This window comes from Piliocolobus tephrosceles, chromosome 11 (genome assembly GCF_002776525.5).
Source record: "Piliocolobus tephrosceles isolate RC106 chromosome 11, ASM277652v3, whole genome shotgun sequence".
Taxonomy (NCBI): Eukaryota; Metazoa; Chordata; class Mammalia; order Primates; family Cercopithecidae; genus Piliocolobus; species Piliocolobus tephrosceles.
The window spans coordinates 117,395,827-117,419,899 of NC_045444.1; the positions used below are offsets into that span (position 1 = coordinate 117,395,827).

At 43.3% G+C, this 24,073-nt stretch overlaps 1 protein-coding gene across 7 annotated transcripts in view; it reads left to right on the plus strand.

Moving 5' to 3' along the window:
- The first annotated feature begins 1,278 nt into the window (after positions 1-1,278).
- SPATA3 (spermatogenesis associated 3) overlaps positions 1,279-24,073 on the plus strand; it is a 50,023-nt gene continuing 27,228 nt past the window's right edge. For 4 of the 7 annotated variants that reach the window (XR_002726698.1, XR_002726696.1, XR_002726693.1 and 1 more), the window contains exons 1-2: positions 1,279-1,672; positions 10,873-10,996. The gene's annotated coding sequence lies outside the window, so the exon portion shown is untranslated. Of the gene's footprint in view, positions 1,673-10,872; positions 10,997-19,287; positions 19,384-24,073 lie in introns of all 7 variants that reach the window. The other 3 variants (XR_002726697.1, XR_002726694.1, XR_002726695.1) reach the window with 2 other exon arrangements.

Consider the following 24,073-nt stretch of genomic DNA (forward strand, 5'->3'; position numbering starts at 1 on the left):
AAAAAAAAAAAAAAAAAGTGTGCAAGGACACATAAGAAGCTGGAAGTCCAGTTGCTTTCAGGTAAAAAGAAAACAGGAACCCTGAGGACAGAATGGGAGGGATACCTATTTTGAAGGGTATTCCTTTTTTAGGTCTTTTGGATTTTGTACTGTTGGGGCTGTGGTAGTTCTTTTGTTTGGTTTGGGGGCATTTTGGTTCTTTTTTTTTTTTTTTTTTTTTTTTAGACAGGGTCTCAGTCTCCCAGGCTGGAGTGCCGTGGTGCAATCATGGATCATGGTTCACTGTAGCCTCGATCTCCCAGGCTCAAGCAATCCTCCCACCTCAGCCTCCCAAGTAACTGAGACTACAGGCACCTGCCACCCATCCTGGCTTTTTTTTTTTTTTTTTTTTTTTTGCTTTTTTTTTTTAGAAACGGGTCTCATTATGTTGCCCAGGCTGTTCTCAAACTGCTAGACTCAAGCGATCCGCCCACCTCAGCCTCCCAAAGTGCTGGGGTTAGGGGCGTGCACCACTGTGCCCGGCCTAAGTTGGCTCTTTTCTCCTCTGCAATCTGGGGACAGAGGCCAAGCCCTGAATGAGGCTGCAGCTGCTGCAGCACTCTGACAAAGAGAAATCCTCATGGATGATGATGGTGGCCTTAGGGCACCTGTCAGCACAAGAGTGCTTTTCATAAGCACTAGTCATCTTCTCTGGTTTATAAGACAAGGAGTCACAAGAGGGAGAAGATGGCTCCCATGATGTGGGAGGGAGAGACTAAGTCAAATAGGCCCGAGGGCCCACCCACGCCCACCCACGACCTGGAGAGACTGCAGTGGTCCATGCTCTGCCACCCAAGGGGTAAAGCTCAAACGCCTCTGTCCGGCATCCTGAGATCCAACTCCCAAGCAGCTTTCTGGTGCTCCCTTCCTCTGTTCTGCAGGTGGGCTGCACGGAGCCTACACCAATATTCAACTTAGCCTCAGCATTCAGGGAAGTCTGCTTTTCGGCTCCACCTTCTGCCTTGGGAAGGCTCGAGAGCCGACTGGCCACTTGTTGGCAGGAGACTAGGGTCTGGAGGCAGGAAACCTAAGGCCGATTCACGCTGACTTCCTAGAACCAAATCGAAAAGAAAACCCCAATTTTCCATACCTAAGTAACAAAAGGACCAGAGGCGACTCCCTTTGAAAACCACCCACCCCTTTCTGCTGGAAAATTGAAAGTAGCTCTGATTGGTTGCAGAAAGCAAAGATATTTGCATAGGAGTGTAACTTTGTAATTTCACTTTAGTCTCTGTGAGTTGCTTTCCGCAACCAATCAGATTGATTTCGGGCCACTACTTTATTTGCATCGGGTGAACACCATGTGGCCAATGGGAAACCTCTAGGATGTATTTGGACCCCAGAAGATTCTGCAGCTGGGCTCTTGAGCCCCTATGATCGGGCCACTCCCATCCTGCAGAGCGTACTTTCATTTTCAGTAAATCTCTGCTTTTGTTGCTTCATTCTTTCCTTGCTTTGTTTGCGTGTTTTGTCCAACTCTGTTCAAAATGCCAAGAACCTGGACAACCTCCACTGGTAACAGCTTCTCTGCCTCGAAGTCCATCAGGGAGCAGGTGGCCACATAAATGATCATGATATGGAGTCTGCATGTCATCTGGAGTTACTCCAGCCAGGCAGGCCTTCCGATTCAGTGGTAAGGCTGCATATTCACTTTTAATTATAGTCGAGCATGAGAGATGTAACGAGGAGTGAGAAAATATTATGTGCTTTAGGTTTTGAAGTTCTATCAGTCCATTGCGGTATAAATGCACTATTATTATTGCTGGAGCAAAATGTGCCAATAATTAGTGATGATTGTGAAAGGTATTTATTTTATGTACCAAAACAGTTATTAAGAGCTTCTTAACAGATAAATAGGGAAATAGATTGATGGTTAAGACAATGTGTAAACTAGATAACTTTAAGAGGAACAATAGCACCTCTAGTCCCAGCTACTCAGGAGACTGAGGCGGGAGGTTTGCTTGAGCCCAGGAAGTCAAGGCTGCAGTGAGCTAAGATTGTGCTACTGCACTCCAACCTGGATGACAGAGCAAGACTGCTGTCTCACGGAAAAAAAAAAAAAACAATGTATCACCTATGATGCAACACAGTATAAAGATTTAAATGAGACTGTTAAGTACGATGATAGACATTAGACTTTCTGATATCTAATCCTTATAAAAATTATTTGGTGTACTTACATTTGTAATATTAAGCTAAATAAACTTTAGGATGGCTATTTAATTCTTTTTTTATATATCCTTTAAGTTCTAGGGTACATGTGCACAACGTGCAGGTTTGTTACATATGTATACATGTGCCACGTTGGTGTGCTACACCCATTAACTCATCATTTACATTAGGTATATCTCCTAATGCTATCCCTCCCTCCCCGCCCCACGATAGGACCTAGTGTGTGATGATCCCCTTCCTGAGTCCAAGTGATCTCATTGTTCAATTCCCACCTATGAGTGAGAACATGCGGTATTTGGTTTTCTGTTCTTGTGATAGTTTGCTGAGAATGATAGTTTCCAGCTGCATCCATGTCCCTACAAAGGACACGAACTCATCCTTTTTTATGGCTGCATAGTATTCCATGGTGTATATGTGCCACATTTTCTTAATCCAGTCTGTCACTGATGGACATTTGGGTTGATTCCAAGTCTTTGCTATTGTGAATAGTGCTGCAATAAACATACGTGTGCATGGTCTTTACAGCAGCGTGACTTATGATCCTTTGGGTATATCCCCAGTAATGGGATGGCTGGGTCAAATGGTATTTCTAGTTCTAGATCCTTGAGGAATCACCACACTGTTTTCCACAATGGTTGAACTAGTTTACAGTCCCACCAACAGTGTAGAAGTGTTCCTATTTCTCCACATCCTCTCCAGCAGCTGTTGTTTCCTGATTTTTTAATGATTGCCATTCTAACTGGTGTGAGATGGTATTTCATTGTGGTTTTGATTTGCATTTCTCTGATGGCGAGTGATGATGAGCATTTTTTCATGTGTCTGTTGGCTGTATGAATGTCTTCTTTTGAGAAATGTCTGTTCATATCCTTTGCCCACTTTTTGATGGGGTTGTTTTTTTCTTATAAATTTGATTGTGTTCTTTGTAGGTTCTAGATATTAGCCCTTTGTCAGATGAGTAGATTGCAAAAATTTTCTCCCATTCTGTAGGTTGCCTGTTCACCCTGATGGTAGTTTCCTTTTTTTTTTTTTTTTTTTTTTTTTTTTGAGACAGAGTCTTGCTCTGTCACCCAGGCTGGAGTGCAGTGGCCGGATCTCAGCTCACTGCAAGCTCCGCCTCCCGGGTTTACACCATTCTCCTGCCTCAGCCTCCGGAGTAGCTGGGACTACAGGCGCCCACCACCTCGCCCGGCTAGTTTTTTGTATTTTTTAGTAGAGACGGGGTTTCACCGTGTTAGCCAGGATGGTCTTGATCTCCTGACCTCGTGATCCGCCCGTCTCAGCCTCCCAAAGTGCTGGGATTACAGGCTTGAGCCACCGCGCCCAGCCTGATGGTAGTTTCTTTTGCTGTGCAGAAGCTCTTTAGTTTAATTAAATCCCATTTGTCAATTTTGGCTTTTGTTGTCATTGTTTTTGGTGTTTTAGACATGAAGTCCTTGCTCATGCCTATGTCCTGAATGGTATTACCTAGGTTTTCTTCTAGGGATTTTATGGTTTTAGGTCTAACATTTAAGTCTCTAATCCATCTTGAATTAATTTTCGTATAAGGAGTAAGGAAAGGATCCAGTTTCAACTTTCTACTTATGGCTAGCCAATTTTCCCAGCACCATTTATTAAATAGGGAATCCTTTCCCCATTTCTTGTTTTTGTCAGGTTTGTCAAAGATCAGATGGCTGTAGATGTGTGGTATTATTTCTGAGGACTCTGTTCTGTTCCATTGGTCTATATCTCTGTTTTGGTACCAGTACCATGCTGTTTTGGTACTATAGCCTTGTAATATAGTTTGAAGTCAGGTAGCGTGATGCCTCCAGCTTTGTTCTTTTTGGCTTAGGATTGTCTTGGCAATGTGGGCTCTTTTTTGGTTCCATATGAACTTTAAAGCAGTTTTTTCCAATTCTGTGAAGAAAGTCATTGGTAGCTTAATGGGGATGGCATTGAATCTATAAATGACCTTGGGCAGTATGGCCATTTTCACAATATTGATTCTTCCTATCCATGAGCATGGTATGTTCTTCCATTTGTTTGTGTCCTCTTTTATTTCACTGAGCAGTGGTTTGTAGTTCTCCTTGAAGAGGTCCTTTACATCCCTTGTAAGTTGGATTCCTAGGTATTTTATTCTCTTTGAAGCAATTGTGAATGGGAGTTCATTCCTGATTTGGCTCTCTGCTTGTCTGTTACTGGTGTATAAGAATGCTTGTGATTTTTGCACATTGATTTTGTATCCTGAGACTTTGCTGAAGTTGCTGATCAGCTTAAGGAGATTTTGGGCTGAGACAATGGGGTTTTCTAAATATACAATCATGTCATATGCAAACAGGGACAATTTGACTTCTTCTTTTCCTAACTGAATACCCTTTATTTCTTTCTCTTGCCTGATTGCCCTAGCCAGAACTTCCAACACTATGTTGAATAGGAGTGGTGGGAGAGGGCATCCCCGTCTTGTGCCAGTTTTCAAAGGGAATGCTTCCATTTTTTGCCCATTCAGTATGATATTGGCTGTGGGTTTGTCATAAATAGCTCTTATTATTTTGAGATACATTCCATCAATACCGAATTTATTGAGAGTTTTTAGCATGAAGGGCTGTTGAATTTTGTCAAAGGCCTTTTCTGCATCTATTGAGATAATCATGTGGTTTTTGTCTTTGGTTCTGTTTATATGCTGGATTATGTTTATTGATTTGTGAATGTGGAACCAGCCTTGCATCCCAGGGATGAAGCCCACTTGATCATGGTGGATAAGCTTTTTGATGTGTTGCTGGATTCAGTTTGCCAGTATTTTATTGAGGATTTTTGCATCAATGTTCATCAGGGATATTGGTCTAAGAATCTCTTTGTTTGTTGTATCTCTGTCAGACTTTGGTATCAGGATGACATTGGCCTCATAAAATGAGTTAGGGAGGATTCCCTCTTTTTCTATTGATTGGAATAGTTTCAGAAGGAATGGTACCAGCTCCTCCTTGTACCTCTGGTAGAATTCGGCTGTGAATCTGTCTGGTCCTGGACTTTTTTTGTTGGTAGGCTATTAATTATTGCCTCAATTTCAGAGCCTGCTATTGGTCTATTCAGGGATTCAACTTCTTCCTGGTTTAGACTTGGGAGAGTGTAAGTGTCCAGGAAATTATCCATTTCTTCTAGGTTTTCTAGTTTATTTGCACAGAGGTGTTCATAGTATTCTCTGATGGTAGTTTGTGTTTCTGTGGGGTCGGTGGTGATATCCCCTTTGTCATTTTTTATTGTGTCTATTTGATTCTTCTCTCTTTTCTTCTTTATTAGTCTCGCTAGCAATCTATCAATTTTGTTGATCTTTTCAAAAACCAGCTCCTGGATTCATTGATTTTTTGGAGGATTTTTTGTGTCTCTATCTCCTTCAGTTCTGCTCTGATCTTAGTTATTTCTTGCCTTCTGCTAGGTTTTGAATGTGTTTGCTCTTGCTTCTCTAGTTCTTTTAATTGTGATGTTAGAGTGTCAATTTTAGATCTTTCCAGCTTTCTCTTGTGGGCATTTAGTGCTATACATTTCCCTCTAAACACTGCTTTAAATGTGTCCCAGAGATTCTGGTGTGTTGTATCTTTGTTCTCATTGGTTTCAAAGAACATCTTTATTTCTGCCTTCATTTCGTTATGTACCCAGTAGTCACTCAGAAGCAGGTTGTTCAGTTTCCATGTAGTTGAGCGGTTTTGATTGAGTTTCTTAGTCCTGAGTTCTAGTTTGATTGCACTGTGGTCTGAGAGACAGTTTGTTATAATTTCTGTTCTTTTACATTCGCTGAGGAGTGCTTTACTTCCAACTAAGTGGTCAATTTTGAAATAAGTGTGATGTGGTGCTGAGAAGAATGTATATTCTGTTGATTTAGGGTGGAAAGTTCTGTAGATGTCTATTAGGTCCGCTTGGTGCAGAGTTGAGTTCAATTCCTGGATATCCTTGTTAATTTTCTGTCTCATTGATCTGTCTAATGTTGACAGTGGGGTGTTAAAGTCTCCCCGTTATTATTGTATGGGAGTCTAAGTCTCTTTGTAAGTCTCTAAGGACTTGCTTTATGAATCTGGGTGCTCCTGTATTGGGTGCATGTATATTTAGGATAGTTAGCTCTTCCTGATGAATTGATCCCTTTACCATTATGTAATGGCCTTCTTTGTCTCTTTTGATCTTTGATGATTTAAGGTATGCTTTATCAGTGACTGGGACTGCAACCCCTGCTTTTTTTTTGTTTTCCATTTGCTTTGTAGATCTTCTCCATCCCTTTATTTTGAGCCTATGTATGTCTCTGCATGTGAGATGGGTCTCCTGAATACAGCAAACTGATGGGTCTTGACTCTTTATCCAATTTGCCAGTCTGTGTCTTTTAATTGGACCATTTAGTCCATTTACATTTAAGGTTAATATTGTTATGTGTGAACTTGATCCTGCCATTATGATATTAGCTGATTATTTTGCTCGCTAGTTGATACAGTTTCTTCCTAGCATCAATGGACTTTACATTTTGGCATGTTTTTGCAATGGCTGGTACCTGTTTTTCCTTTCCATGTTTAGTACTTCCTTCAGGATCTCTTGTAGGGCAGGCCTGGTGGTGACAAAATCTCTAAGCATTTGCTTGTCTGTAAAGGATTTTACTTCTCCTTCACTTATAAAACTTAGTTTGGCTGGATATGAAATTCTGGGTTTAAAATTCTTTTCTTTAAGAATGTTGAATATTGGCCCCCACTCTCTTCTGGCTTGGAGAGTTTCTGAAGAGAGATCTGCTGTTAGTCTGATGGGCTTCCCTTTGTGTGTAACCCGACCTTTCTGTCTGGCTGGCTGCCCTTAACATTTTTTCCATCATTTCAACTTTGGTGAATCTGACAATTATGTGTCTTGGAGTTGCTCTTCTCGAGGAGTATCTTTGTGGTGTTCTCTGTATTTCCTGAATTTGAATGTTGGCCTGCCTTACTAGGTTGGGGAAGTTCTCCTGGATGATATCCTGCAGAGTGTTTTCCAACTTGGTTCCATTTTCCCCGTCACTTTCAGGCACACCAATCAGACGTAGATTTGGTCTTTTCACATAATCCCATATTTCTTGGAGGCTTTGTTCATTTCTTTTTACTCTTTTTTCTCTACACTTCTCTTCTCACTTCATTTCATTCATTTGATCTTCAATCGCTGATACTCTTTCTTCCAGTTGATCGAGTCGGTTACTGAAGCTTGTGCATTTGTCATGTAGTTCTCGTGTTATGGTTTTCATCTCTATCAGTTATTTTAAGGTCTTCTCTGTATTGATTATTCTAGTTGTCCATTCATCCATTCTTTTTTCAAGGTTTTTAGTTTCTTTGCACTGGTTACGCAGTTCCTCCTTTAACTCTGAGAAGTTTGATTGACTGAAGCTTCTTCTCTCAACTCATCAAAGTCATTCTCCATCCAGCTTTGTTCCATTGCTGGTGATGAGCTGCATTCCTTTTGAGGGGGTGATACGCTCTGATTTTTTGAATTTTCAGCTTTTCTGCACTGCTTTTTCCCCATCTTTGTGGTTTTATCTGCCTTTGGTCTTTGATGATGGTGACATACTGATGGGGTTTTGGTATGGGTGTCCTTTCTGTTTGTTAATTTTCCTTCTAACAATCAGGACCCTCAGCTGTAGATCTGTTGGAGTTTGCTTGAGGTCCACTCCAGACCCCGTTTGCCTGGGTATCAGCAGCGGAGGCTGCAGAAGATAGAATACTGCTGAACAGTGAATGTTGCTGTCTGATTCTTGATCTGGAAGCTTCATCTCAGGGGTGTACCCCACCATGTGAGGTGTGAGGTGTCGGTCTGCACCTAGTGGGGGATGTCTCCCAGTTAGGCTACTCAAGGGTCAGGGACCAACTTGAGCAGGCAATCTGTCCGTTCTCAGATCTCAACCTCCATGCTGGGAGATCCACTGCTCTCTTTAAAGCTGTCAGACTGGGGCATTTACCTCTGCCAAGGTTTCTGCTGCTTTTTGTTTAGCTATGCCGTGTCCCCAGAGAAGGAGTCTACAGAGGCAGGCCAGCCTCCTTGAGCTGTGGTGGGCTCCATCCAATTCCAGCTTCCCACAGCTTTGTTTACCTACTTAAGCCTCAGCAATGGTGGGCACCCCTCTCCCAGCCTTGCTGCAACCTTGCAGTTAGATCTCAGACTGCTGTGCTAGCAATGAGGGAGGCTCCATGGGCATGGGACCCTCTGGGCCAGGTGTGGGATATAATCTCCTGGTGTGCCATTTGCTAAGACCCTTAGTAAAGCACAGTATTAGGGTGGGAGTTACCTGATTTTCCAGGTGTTGTGTGTCTCAATTTCCTTTGGCTAAGAAAAGGAATTCCCTTCCCCCTTGCACATCCCAGGTGAGGCGATGCCTCGCCCTGCTTCAATTCTCACTGTTCGGGCTGCACCCGTGGACCAGTGCCAACTGTCCAACATGCCCCAGTGAGAAGAACCCGGTACCTCAGTTGAAAATGCAGAAATCACCCATCTTCTGTGTCACTCACGCTGGGAGCTGGAGGCTGGAGCTGTTCCTATTCGGCCATCTTGGGCATACCCTGGCTCTTTAATTCTTAGTTACACAATTCAGTTATACATTTGGACCATAAGTCATTCCAGTAAGAGTCCAGTTTGGGAATTCTTTTGTCATCATTGTTGTTGCTGTTATTGTTGTTGTTGTTTGAGATGGGGGCTTGCTCTGTCACCCAGGGTGCAGTGCAATGGTGTGATCATGGCTCACTGCAGCTTTGACTTCCTGGGCTCAAGCGATCCTCCTGTCTCAGCCTCCTGAGTAGCTGGGACTACAGGTGCACACCACCATGCCTGGCTAATTTTAAAATGTTTTGTAGAGATGAGATCTCACTATGTTGCCCAGGCTGGTCTTGAACTCCTGGGCTCAAGCAGTCTTCCCATCTCAGCCTCCCAAAATGTTGGGATTACAGGCATGAGCCACCGTGCCCAGTCTGGGAATTCTTTATATCTCAAAATTGTACAAGGAAGAAAAGTTTCAAAATCATTACAAAAAAAAAATAATTATATCTGATAAGGAATTAATATCCAGAACATATAGAGAACTAAAACTCAAAAACAATGGCAAAAACAAGTAACACAATACAAAAATGAACAAACGACTTGAATAGATATGTCTCTAGAGAAGAATGACTGGCCAGGCATGGTGGCTCATGCCTGTAATCCTAGCACTTTGAGAGGCCAAGGTGGGAGGATCACTTGCAGCCAGGAGTTCAAGACCAGCCTGAACAACATGGTGAAACCCCATCTCTATAAACAATTTAAAAATTTTAAAAATTCACCTGGTGTGGTGGCACATGCCTATAGTTCCAGCTACTCAGGAGAGTAGGCAGGAGGATCACTTGAGGCCAAGATTTTGAGGCTGCAGTGAGCTATGATGGCGCCATGCACTTCAGCACATCACTAATCATTAGAGAAATTCAGATCAAAACCACAGTGAGATGCCACTTCATACCCACTAGAATGGTTACTATAAGAAAGAAAGAGAGGATGTTGGAGAATTGGAATTTTGGACTGATAGGAATGTAAAGTGGTACAGCCACTATTGGAAACAGAGTGGCATTTTCTCAAAAAATTCTAAATAGAGGCTGGGCGCGGTGGCTCACACCTGTAATCCCAGCACTTTGGGAGGCCGAGGCAGGTAGATCAAGAGGTCAGGAGTTCGAGACCAGTCTGGCCAAGATGGTGAAACGCTGTCTCCACTAAAAATACAAAAATTAGCCAGGCACAATGGCAGGAGCCTGTAACCCCAGCTACTCGGGAGGCTGAGGCAGGAGAATCTCCTGAACCTGCGAGGTGGAGGTTGCAGTGAACCGAGATTCCACCACTGCACTCCAGCCTGAGCAACACAATGAGACTCCATCTCAAAAATACTAATAATAAATAAATAAATAAAGAATTACCATATGATCCAGAAATTCCACTTCTGGGTATACACCCAAAAGAACTGAAAGCAAAGTCACACACAGCTATCTGTACACCCATGTTCATAGCAGCATTATGCACAATAGCCAAAAGGTAGGGGCAGCCCAACTGCTGCTTCCATCAATGGATGAATGGATAACACAGTGTGTTTATCCATTGATAAACTACCGATATGGTTTGGATCTGTGTCCCCACTCAAATCTCCTGTCCAGTTATAATCCCCAGTGTTAAAGGCGGGACCTGGTGGGAGGTGATTGGATTATGAAGTAAGAGTTCTCATAAATGGTTTAGCACCCTCCTTGGTACTGTGTAGTGAGTGAATTCTCACAAGATCTGATTGTTTAAAAAGTGTGCAGCACCTCCCCCGTCTCTCTCTTGCTCCTACTCTGGCCACGTGATAAGTGCTGGCTTCTGCTTCAACTTCTGCCATGATTGTAAGTTTCCTGAGACCTCCCCGGAAGCCGAGCAGAAGGCCAGCGTCATGTTTCCTGTGCAGCCTATGGAATCGTGAGCCAATGAAACCTCTTTTCTTTATAAATTACCCAGTCTATTTCTTTTTTTATTCTTTTTTCCTTTTTTTGAGACAGGGTCTTGCTCTGTTGTCCAGGCTACAGAACAGTGGCATGACAGCTCACTGCAGCCTCAACCTCTCAGGCTCAAGCAATCCACCCACCTCAGCCACCTGAGTAGCTGGTACTACAGGTATGGGCCACTATGCCCAGCTAATTTTTGTATTTTTTGTAGGGATGGGGTTTCATCATGCTGCCCAGGCTGGCCTTGAGCTCCTGGACTTAAGTGATCCTCTCACCTTGGCCTCCCAAAGTGCTGGAATTAAAGGTGTGCATCATCGTGACCAGCCCAGTATCAGGTATTTATTTATAGCAATGCAAGAACAGACTAATACAGACACAATGGAGTATTACTCAACATTACAAAGGAAGGAGATTCTGACCCATGCTCTTACATGGATGAAACTTGAAGACATTATACTAAGTGAAATAAGGCAATCACAAAAAGAAAAATAGTGTATGATTCCACTTAAAGAGGTACCTAGGGTAGTCAAATGCATAGACATAGAAATTAGAATTGTGGTTGGTTGCCAGGAGCTGGGGGAAGGGGAGGATGGGGAGTTGGTGGTGGTTGTACCAGGTGAACGTACTTAATTCCACTGAACTCAACACTTAACATGGTTAAAATGGTAAATTTTAAGTTACGCCTATTTTACCACAATTTAAAAAAATCATTTAAAATCCATGATAAATAGAGTGACCATATAATTTATTATCTAAACTGGGACACTTTGGGCAACGAAAATGGGTACTTTTAATAACTATACTTGGATCCTAGGGGTTAAAGAGACTGCCCTAGGTAGCCTGGGGATTCCCCAAAATAGCCACTTCTCCACTTACCTCAGTTGAAAGTGTCTTCTTAGCCTGGCAAATACTCAGTTCGGTAACTATGGAAGAAATGTCACCATAAACAGTGCCAAGATATAATTATTCCAGTTCTGGAATGTCAAATTTTAACATTTTGGCCACAAAATTTTCTTGTAATCACATTGTCACAATAATTTTGAGATAAAGTGGGTGCATCCAGAAGTCCATTCTATGCTGGCACAGTTGGCATTGCTCAATGCTTGTGCAGGGGTGGCACACTTACCGCCCAGCTTCCATCCTCCCCTTCCCTCCCCCTGTCCTCTTCCACCCATCCTTTCAGGCAGGTCTTACACAAATGGCCCCTCCTCTGTCCTGTCTTTCCTGATCCACCCTGTGGCATTTCTCCACTTCCAAAACTCTCTGGTGCTTTTACTTGGCGTGAGGATGACATGAGATAAGACCTGGATTAATTGGTTAATGTCAATAACATCTGCTTGGCTGTCAATCCTGAAAAATACCGTAATTAAGATCATCAACCAGCCATAGGGAAACCACCTTGGACCTCCCCGTGTAAACTACTTTGAGTAGTGTCTTGGGTTTTTCAAGAGTTTGTCAGGCACTTGAGGCTGAGGCCCGGAGAAAGAATATTATTTGATTCTTAGCCATGGTGGGAACCAACATTTATCTAAGTGTTTTTCATAAACAGGAAGTGGTAATTCTCACCCTCCCTTATCTGGGCTCTGACTCACTAGGGTGCCCCAACCTCTGGGCCTGCGCTCACAAGTGGTAGCCAGCTGACCTGAGCAACACAGTAAGATGCGTGCCTGAAAAATTCCTCTGGTGGGGTTGGTCATGAAAAGTGCTGTTCTCCTCATTCATGTGGTTTTGTTAGGATGCCTGGATTCCACAGCCCTGGGCCAGTTATTTTGAGCACAGAAATCACTTTAACAGAGCCCTAAAGGTCACTGGTCCCAAGGATTATTTCGCCCCCCCACCACAGTTAATGTCACCTAGCCCACCTCTGTTTTACTGTGTTCCCATAACACATTTTGAGTGAGGCTATGTGATGTAAAAAGCTGTTTTTATGCAAATGTTCAGGGTAACATCATGCATAGTGTCTTAGTTCATTTTCTGCTGCTATAACAAAGTACCACAGACTGGGTAATTTACAAAGCACAGAAGTTTATTTGGCTCATGGTTCTGGAGCTGGGAAGTCCAAGAGCGTGGTGTAGGCATCTAGCGAGGGCCATCCCATGGCAGAAGGCATCACATCATGAGACAGAACACATGCGAGAGAAAGGAAAGAGAGGCAGAATTCCCTGATATTATATCTAAGTCACTCCTGTGATAGCTAATCCGGTCCCCCAATAATGGCCTGAATCCACTCATGAGAGCTGTGTTTCCATGACCTAATCACCTTTTAAAGATGCCACTTCTCAACATTGTTGCGTTGGCCATTAAGTTTCCAACACATGAACTTTGGGAACACATTCAGATCACAGCACTTGGAATATAACAGGATTCCCCTCCTACAGCCATGAATCCCTTGGGTCACCAAGTTAATGTAACAATAACAAAGTCTAATGTTATTTACAAGAAATTGGAAGCTTTAAGTAGCCTCATGAAGCCAAAGGGCAACATTAGAGCATATCCTTTGACACCTTAAGCTTGTGTCAAAAAGGGTATTAACAGTTGACCACTTCACATCCACAAGGATGACTATAATTTTTTAAATGAAGAATAACCATTGGCAAGGACATGGAAAAACTGGAATCCTCCTACTTCGCTTGTGAAAATGTAAAATGGTGCAGCTGATGTGGAAAACAGTCTGTTGGTTCATCAAAAATGTAAACATGGGGCCGGGTGCAGTAGCTCACGCCTGTAATCCCAGCACTTTGGGAGGCCAAGGTGCGCAGATCATGAGGTCAGGAGTTCGAGACCAGCCGGGCCAACATGGTGAAACCCCGTCTCTACTAAAAATATAAAAATTAGCCAGGCGTAGTGGTGCATGCCTGTAGTCCCAGCTACTCGGGAGACTGAGGCAGAAGAATCACTTGAACCCGGGAGGCAGAGGTTGTAGTGAGCCGAGATCATGCCACCGCACTCCAGCCTGGGCAACAGAGTGAGACTTCATCTCAAAAAAAAAAAAAATTTAAACATGGAGTTACCATATGACCCAGAAGTCCATTTCTAGTATGTACCCAGAAGAATAGAAACACAGGTTAAAACAGTGACCAAAATGTAAAAGCAGCCCCGCTGTCCATAAGCTGTAAACAGATAAACTGGACTGTAGTACATTCATAAAATGGAATATTTCATCATAAAAAGGAGGCAATACCAACACATGCTGAAGCTTGGATGAACCTAAGTGAAAGAAGCCAGACGCAAAAGGACACATATTGTATGATTCCATATAAGTGAAATATTCAGGATAGGCAAATCCATTCAAGACAGAAAGCAGATTGGTGATTGCCAGGGCCTGGGGGAAGGGGAAATGGGGCGTGGCTCTTTAATGGGTATGAAGTTTCCTTTGGGGGTGATAAAAACATTATGGTTGAATGAGACAGTGAATGTACTAAAGCCACTGACTGTACACTTCAAAATGGTTAAAGTGGGTCAGGCACGGTGGCTCACACCTGAAATCCCAGCACTCTGGGAGGCCGAGGCAGGCAGATCATCTGAGGTCAGGAGTTCAAGACCGGCCCGGCCAAAATGGCAAAACCCCACCTCTGCTAAAAATACAAAAATTAGCTGGGCGTGGTGATGCATGCCTGTAATCCAAGCTACTCAGGAGGTTGAGGCAGGAGAATCGCTTGAACTCGGAAGGCCAAGGTTACAGTGAGCCGAGATTGAGCCACTGCACTCCAGCCTGACAGAGCAAGACTCTGTCTCAAAAACAGAAAAAGAAAAAAAACATGGTTAAAGTGGCAACTTTTATGCTATATAAATTGTGCCTTAATTTTTTTTAAGTATACACTTTGAGTGAGGCAAGTGTTTGACAAAGAAACCACTTCTTTCCTGGCAACATTTCATTATCCTCCAGTGTTAAAGGCCCTCCCCACAAACCTATCTCTCAAGCCACCCACGTACCAAGAGACACAAGAACACTAGAGGTCAGACAGGAGGGGACAGCCTGCATTGTGTCCTTCACCCTCATTTGGACCTTCGACCTATTGCCTTCTCACACTCTCAGAATCCAAAGGTCATGCCAGTTCAAAAGGACCCGGTATCACGGAGACTGGGGCTCAGAAACTAATACCCCCAAATATGGCTCTGTGACATGCTGAACTGAAGAAGAAGCCACAAGATTTCTCCCCCAACCCCCGCCTCTGTCTCAGTCTGTCTCTCTCAAGGCACCGAGTGAGGTTGTTCTCACTTATCTGCCTAAAGCCCAAACCCACGAAAGAAGAAAACAATTGTTCCTGGTCCCTTCCTAAATTTTCATGAACAGAACTCATATCCAGGAAGAAAGCCTGACATCTGTTAACACAGCTAGGCAGACTTTTGTCACAAACCATTGTATATTCTGCAGGCACAATAGACTTTGTCCCAGGCCACTCTATGTTCTTCAAGCCCATTTATTTCCCTAAAAATCACTTACACTAAAATCATCCACACTTCTCCATCTCCCTTTCTCCTAAGAAGAAGGTTACATAAGCATATGTACCCTGCTGGGTTATTGAGTAATCACTCTCCTACAATTCCCCATGCTTGACACGTTAAAATAAATTCATAGCCTTTTATCTAATTAATCTGCCTTTTGTGAGTTGGTTTTTGTGCAAACTTTCTGAGAACGAAGGGGAAGTTTTCATGGGTATTGCATGGTCTTCTGAAATAACTAGCATTAATACAGATCAGACAAAAAACAACTCTGAACATGTTCCATGTGACAGCAGAATGTCCCGAAATGGGAAGGAATGAATGTGAGCACGAGAGATCTGTGTGAACAGATAATGAGGTTTGGGGTAAGATGCAAAGGAGGATATATATTATACTGTCTTTCATATGGAAAGAAGAGAAAATGAGTATGCGTATGTGTTATTTTTTGTGAAAAGAAATACAGTGTTAAACAGACACTAAAGGAAGGCATTAACCATGGAGGTGGGAAGGAATGGGGTAGAAGGGATAGGAATGGCAGTGAGGCTTCTCTTGTATATCTTATATCATTGTCACTTTTTATTTTTTTATTTTTTTCGGAGACAGGGTCTCACCCTCTCACCCAGGTTGGAGTGCAGTTGCTCACTGCAGCCTCAACCTCCTTGGCTCAAGCAATTCTCCTGCTTCAGCCTCCCAGTGGCACACACCACTGTACCCAGCTAATTATTTATTTATTTATTTATTTATTTATTTATTTATGTAGAGATGAGGTCTCCCTATGTTGCCCAGGCTGGTCTCAAATTCTTGGGCTCAAGCAATGCTCCTACCTCGGCCTCCCAAAGTGCTAGGATTACAGGTGTGAGGCACTATTCTCAACCCATTTTTACTTTTTAACTATATAAATGTTTTATGTATTTAAAAAATAAAATTAAATGTTAACAAGATGGGATAAAGAAAACCCTACAATAGAATGCAAAATAAGCAAATCAAACTGATAACACCTCAAAGTGATACCACAACCACACAGAGCAAGCATTCTGATTGCAGAGAAGGATCTGTTCTAAGAACAGAAGAACTACAGAAAATCTTCTATTTAGTAGGTTTACTGTTAGTAGTAATATTGGCCTTGTAATTCTGAAACTCTTTTATGCATGTATAGTGGAAAGCAAATAAGCAAATATATATTTTACTGAAGGGGAAAAAAGATACTAGTAATAAGTAAAGAAGTGAAAGAAAAACTCTGTAATGTTAAATTTGAGTTGGAAATATCAGTTTGAACTTGTAATTTTTTAAAAATGAATTTTCTAATCCTTTCCACTGAATGACAGCCCAGTAGCAACAAGCACATATATCACCAGGTTCTTTCTTTCTGTATACCATTCACCACTAAAGACACCAGGGCTCGTTAGAGAAATGGTTGATTCTACGCTGGGGGTGAAAATGCACAACGTGAGCATGGAATCTCTTGTCACACCAGAAAGCAAAACAGTTTTGGAAGATAAATGTGATTATGTCAAAAGGATTCAGGAGCTGACCTGAGGGCTCCCACTGCTCAAATGTGGGATGATTTGAACATCAAAATGAATAGCTGTAGTTTCAATTATAGCATTTTTAAAACTCCACGAACCCACAGTGATTAGTATTTTTAATATAGTGGGATTTGGAAATTCTCACAGAAAAAAAGGCCAGCTAGTAAATGTAGCAGGTATAAAAGAATGAAAAACTACCATTTTGCAATTCCCAATGTAAAGCTTCCTTTGGGTAAGCATCACCAAGGGCTGCCAAAACTATTTGGTGACTTGGATATTCAGTTAATCCTGTGACCATGTGAGGATTCTACAAATTACTTACGAAAGGGGAAACAGAGTGAGGATTAGTGATCAAACTCAGCATCACCAAGAGTAACTGACATTATGTACTCCAGATACGATACCTGACATTATTTACTCCCGATGTGATACTGACATTATTTACTCCAGATGTGATATTGACATTATTTACTCCAGATGTGATACTGACACTATACATTCCAGATGTGATACTGACATTATTTACTCCCAATGTGATACTGACACTATACATTCCAGATGTGATACTGACATTATTTACTCCAGATGTGATACTGACAGCATACATTCCAGATATGATACTGACATTATTTACTCCCGATGTGATACTGACACTATGTACTCCAGATGAGGTACCGACATTATTTACACCAGCTGTGATACTGACATTATTTATTTCCGATGTGATACTGACACTATACATTCCAGATGTGATACTGACATTACTTACTCTAGGTGTGATACTGACATTATTTACTCCAGATGTGATACTGACATTATTTACTCTAGGTGTGATACTGATACCTGACATTATTTACTCCAGATGTGATACTGACATTATTTACTCCAGGTGTGATACTGATACCTGACATTATTTACTCCAGATGTGATACTGACATTATTTACTCCAGACGTGATAGCTGACATTATTTACTTCAGATGTGATACCTGACAGGGAAGTCTACAGTGGCATCTATGCAGTACAGAACTCTGGCCAAAAATATTCAACCTACATCTAATCTTGTGTAAGCAACCAGATTAACCCACATATGGGACACTGTACAAGACAACTGGCTTGGACTCTTTATCAAAAGCTAATTTCACATAAACAAAGAACAATAACAACAATAAAAAGGCGAAAGACTGTTTTATTTTATCTATTTATTTATTTTTTGAGACGGAGTCTTTCCCTGTCGCCCAGGCTGGAGTGCAGTGGTGCAATCTCAGCTCACTGCAAACTCCGCCTCCTGGGTTCATGCCATTCTCCTGCCTCAGTCTCCCCAGTAGCTGGGACTACAGGCGCCCGCCACCACACCCAGCTAATTTTTGTATTTTTAGTAGAGACGGGGTTTCACTGTGTTAGCCAGGATGGTTTCCACCTCCTGACCTCGTGATCTGCCCGCCTTGGCCTCCCAAAGTGCTGGGATTACAGGCGTGAGTCACCGCTCCCGGCCGAAAGATTGTTTTAGATGAAAAGAGACTGAAGAGGCATAACAACCAAATATCATACATGATCTTGATTGGATCCTGGATAGGAAAAATAATCCAGTACTAAAAGCTCTTCCGGGGACAATTGTAGAAATTTGAATACAGATAGTACCCTGGGTGCTATTATGGTTGTGATCATGGTATTGTGGTTTTGTGGGAGAATATCCTTATTAGGAGATGCTGAGATATCTAGAAGTGAAATGTCAAGATGTCAGCAACTTGCTTTGAAATTGCTCAGCAAAATAAAAGTATGTGGAAATATACACACACAGAGAGAGACGAAGAGAGACAAAGCAATTGCAGCAAAATGTTAACAGTTGGAGAATCCAGGGAAAGTTGTTTCGGGGGAGGGGAGGGAATTGCAGGGTGGATAGAGAAGGTTGGGATAGAGCTAGCTGCCAGACCCGAAGCATCTGCCACCCACACAGGGAGTGTAAAATGGCCCTCTAAATTACAATAGACTCATCTTCCTTTTGAAATCTTCCTAGGCCGGGTGCAGAGGCTCATGTCTGTAATCACAGCTGCTCAGGAGGCTGAGGCATGAGAATCACTTGAACCTGGGAGGCAGAGGTTGCAGTGAGCCTTGATCATGCCACTGCACTCCAGCTGGGGTGACAGAGCAAGAGTGTCTTAAAAAAAAAAAAAAAAAAGAAAAACAGAAATCTTCCTAAAAGGGAGAGAAAGCTACACTACACTTTCCTTGAACCTCCAAGCCCCCACTGCTTGTAGACACTCTGAACCCAGTACCCATTGCAAAATAATGAATGGGAAACACACTCGGTAAACACTGCCCAGGTAGAGAGGAAGAGCTGCCCGATGCCCCCAGCCCTGGGTAGGAATCACCAAACCCTACCCGCCAGTTACCAGGCCTGTGAAGCCTCTGGCTTGTCCCAGCTTTGCACTCTTGTGGGAGGGGTGGGGAGAGCCCACCTACCATGCCCGTGCGTCTCCTGTTTCACCATCTAGGACATTCTTACATGAACCTCAGGCACTGCTGGGGAAGGCTTTATTTATTTTCAACACCATCCTCACGCAAAACTGCATTCCTTCTTTCATTTGCTTATTTATTCAATTATTTGGCAAGTATTTCTTGAATACCAGTGATGCCAAATGCCTGTTTTATGCACCAGGGACACGACAAGGAATAAGCAGCCATGGTGCCTGTCTTCCGTGGAGCTCACAGGCAAACTGCAACTGTGACAAGTACCACAAAGGGGAGAAACAAGGTGCGCATCAGAGTTGGTGACATTTGTGTGACAAAGAGGAAATACAATCAATAGGCTTTGGGGACAGGCTGGGTTTGGGGGACAATGAGGAGTGTCAAGAGACACTCCCAGGGTTCCGGCTAGTATAACTGGATAGACAGTGGTGGTCTTCACCAGGACATCCTGGAAGAGGCCTGCAGTGGAGAAGGAGGTGACTCACACCCATGCAGACCACAGGAGCACAGGTCAGGCACGAAAAGGAGAGGCCTGGGATGTGGTGTGGGTGGGTGGATTGTCTGTGGATTGGTGATCAAGGAAGTTACGTGTAGCAGGGGCCTGTTTTACTCCTCCACCAGAAACTTCTGCCACTTCCGGGAAGACCACACAAAAGGTCTTCAGTCTTGTACAGTTTCCTTTGATTTTGCTCATCTTTGTGCTCAGGAGAAGATCTGGGCCGCCTCCTATCCTGCAGGTGACAAGGCTCATCTGGCCTGCTAGCCAGGAGGGTGCCTTTCCTTTGCCTCCAAAACCAAACTGGTGGGGGTGGGGGAGGGAACAGCTTGGCAACACAGGTGCACATGCACACACACACACAAGCACTCATATGCCTGATCTTTTTCTTTTAGGATTTGCTACCCTAGAGGTGTCTGATTAGCTTTGTAAAGGTCAGAGATAATTTTATTTTGCCCAAATTTAGTCAAGGGAAAGCCCAGTGCAACTGGCCCTCAGTTACCCCCAGTTCCACATCCAAGAGTTCAATCAACCATGGATCAAAAATATTTGAAAAAAGAAAAGCAATTAAAAAATAACAACAGGCCAGACACACTGGCTCACACCTGTCATCCCAACACTGTGGTGGGAGGATCACTTGAGGCCAGGAGTTTGAGACCAGCCTGGACAACACATAATGAGATCACAGCTCTAGAAAAAACAAAACAAAACAAAAAGAATTAGCTAGGTGTGATGGCACAAACCTGTAGTCCCAGTTACTCTGGAGGATGAGGTGGCAGGATAGCTTGAGCCCATGAGTTTGAGGCTGCAGTGAGCCATAATCATGCCATGCACTCCAGCATGGGCAACAGACTGAGACCTCATCTCTAATTTTTTTTTAAATAACAGCAACAATAGGCCAGGCATGGTGGCTCATGTCTGTAATCCCAGCACTTTGGGAGGCTGAGGTGGGAGGATCATGAGGTTAAGAGATCGAGACCATCCTGTCCAACATGGTGAAACCCCATCTCTACTAAAAATACAAAAATTAGCTGGGTGTGGTGGCACACACCTGTAGTCCCAGCTACTTGGGAGGCTGAGGAAGGAGAATTGCTTGAACCTGGGAGACAGAGGGTGCAGTGAGCCAAAATCACAACACTGCACTCCAGCCTGGCGACAGAGCGAGACTCTCACTCAAAATAACAATAATAATAAATAACACAAATTTTAAAACTAATACAGTACAATAACTATTTACACTGCACTTACATTGCATTAAATATTACAAATAATCTAGAGATGATTTAAAGTATACAGGAGAATGTGCATAGGTTATTTACAAATACTATGCCATTTTATATCAGAGACTTGGGCATCCTTGAATTTTGGTACCTCCAGGAGTCCTGGAACCAATCCCTTTAGGACACTGACGGACAGCTATATTTGCCCCGGAAAACGGAACCCTTCCCCCAATTCCCATCCCCCACAGTCTCCTAAAAACAAGACATTTTTGGTACAAGTATATTTTATGTGGAATGTATCAACAGGATGGAGTCCCACTCGCAGATAGACACAGGGCAAAACGGAGCACAACAGGGCACGTGTGGAAGAAGTGTCCCAGGGGTGAAACCCTCGGGAATTAAAAATGGGATTGGGCTATGTATTTGTTCCTGGCGGCTCCTGCAGCAGATGACCTCAAACAGCAGAACTTACTCTCTCACAGCTCTAATGGGCCAGGGGTCCAAGATCAAGGTGTCAGCAGGGCCACACTGCCTCTGGAGGTTCTAAGAAGACCCTGTTCCTGCCTCTTCCAGGCCATCCTGGCTTGTGGCTGCGACTCGCAAGTCGCTGCCTCTGCCTTCACGTGGCCTTCTCCTCCTCCATCTCTGGGTCTCTCCTCTGCACGTCTCATATAAGGACATTCATCCTGGGATTTACAACCCATCCCAGATAATGATCCCAAGATAATGATCCCCGGAATCATTTCATCTCAAGATCTTTAACTTGAGCCAGGCACAGTGGCTCACGCCTGTAATCTCAGCATTTTGAGAGGCCGAGGCAGGTGGATCACTTGAGCTCAGGAGTTCAAGATCAGCGTAGGCAACTTAGGGAGACCTCGTCTCTACAAAAAATACACACAAAAAATTAACTAGGAGTGGTGGTGTGCAACCCTAGTCCCAGCTACTCAGGAGGCTGAGGCCAGAGGATCACTTGAGCCTGGGAGGTTGAGGCTGCAGTGAGCCGTTATCATGCCACTGCCTTCCAGCCTGGATGACACAGTGAGACCCTATCTCTCTCTCTCTCTCACACACACACACACACACACACACACACTCCTTAAGACCAGCCTGGGCAACATAGGGAGCTCCACACTCAACAGGTACTCATTCAGTGTTGTAAATTACATTTGCAAAGACCCTTTTTCCAAACAAGGTCACTTAATTTGCAAAGGCCTTTTTTCCAAATAAGATCACACTTCTTGGTCCCAGGAATTATAATGTGGATGTATCTTTTGGGGGGCTACCATTCAACACACTACAGTATGAGACTTTCACAGACCATGGGGACAGGAGGCAGCGGTTAAGCTTGGTTTCTTTCTGACTTGGCAATGGCGCCCTGTGGTGAGGGCCACTCATACTGGAACTGTGCTGAGAAACCCATCCCTCCCTCCGGCTCTCACTGCTGAAGAAAAGAGGCATTCTGGGAAATGCTAGTGGGCCCCAACCCCTTCCTAGCCACGCAAGCGACCCTCTCTTCAGGGCCTATTTCCAAGCCCCCTGCTTTGAGGCCCATGCCAGTCATCTCAGATCCCAGCTGCCTCACTCTCCATTGGGTCCTATGACCTTGGGCCTTGATTTCACTTGTTCAAACCCCTCCTAAGTGTTTGCTGGCTGTCCATTGTACTTTGGATCCCAGGCTTATGAGGAAACTCATTTGGCAATTAATCCTGCACTCACCTTGGACCAGTTCTGCAAAGTCCCAGATTCTTGTGGGAAGAGTGGGCGTTTCAAAAGCATAGAGAAGCTAACAAGCCTCTCGTCAAAATCACCCTCAAAGATCACCTATAAACCGCCAGAAGCCAGGACTTTGAAGCTCAAAAGCAAAAATCCGCTTGTTACCTAGTCTTGCAGGGAGGGGATTCCTGGCCCTGGGGCAGGTCTACTTTGGAGATGAAGGGAGGGAAGAAGGGAGGAATATGTATTCGTCAAAGAGATTTCAATCTTTTCTTTTTTTTTTTTTTTTTTTTTGAGACGGAGTCTCGCTCTGTTCCCCAGGCTGGAGTGCAGTGGCCGGATCTCAGCTCACTGCAAGCTCCGCCTCCCAGGTTTACGCCATTCTCCTGCCTCAGCCTCCCGAGTAGCTGGGACTACAGGCGCCCACCACCTCGCCCGGCTAGTTTTTTGTATTTTTTAGTAGAGACGGGGTTTCACAGTGTTAGCCAGGATGGTCTCGATCTCCTGACCTCGTGATCCGCCCGTCTCGGCCTCCCAAAGTGCTGGGATTACAGGCTTGAGCCACCGCGCCCGGCCGATTTCAATCTTTTCTTCCTTCACCTCTGGATTTTATAAGCGGCTTTTCTTCTTCTTCTTTTTTTTTTTTTTGGTGTGTGCTCATAAGTTCTTATAATTTAGCTCCCACTTATAATTGAGAACATACAGTATTTGGTTTTCTGTCCTTGTATTTGTTTGCTAAGGGTCATAGCCTCCAGCTCTATCCATGTTCCCACAAAAGGCATGATCTCATTCATTCTTATGGCTGGATAGTATTCCATGGTGTACGTATACTGCATTTTCTTTATCCAATCTGTCGTGGTGGGCATTTAGGTTTATTCCATGTCTTCGCTATCGTGAATAGTGCTGCAGTGAACATTTGTGTGCATGTGTCTTTATGGTAGAATGATTCCTTTGGGTATATACCAAGTAATGAGATTGCTGGGTTGAATGTTAGTTCTCTTTTAGCTCTTTGAAGAATCGCCATATTGCTTTCCATAATGGATTTAATACTCCCACCAAAAGTACATAAATGTTCCTTTTTCTCCACAACTTTGCCAGTATCTGTTGTTTTTTGAATTTTTAATAGCCATTCTGACCAGTGTGAGATGGTATCTCATTGTGGTTTTGATTGGCATTTCTCTAATGATCAGTGATACTGAGTTTTTTTATATACGCTTGTAGGCCACATGTATGTCTTTTGAGAAGTGTCTGTTCATGTTCTTTGATCACTTTCTAATAGGGTTGTTTTTCTCTTATAAATTTAAGTTCCTTATGGATGCTGGATATTAAATCTTTGTCAGATGCATAGTTTGCAAATATTTTCTTCCATTCTGTAGGTTGTCTGTTTACCATTGATAAGAGCTTCTACAGAGCAAAAGAAACTAAGTTTAACTAGGTCTCACTTGCCAATTTTTTCTTTGTTGTGACTGCATTTGGTTTCTTTGTCATGAAACCTTTGCTCATGCTTGTGTCCAGGATAATACTACCTAGGTTGTCTTCAAGGTGTT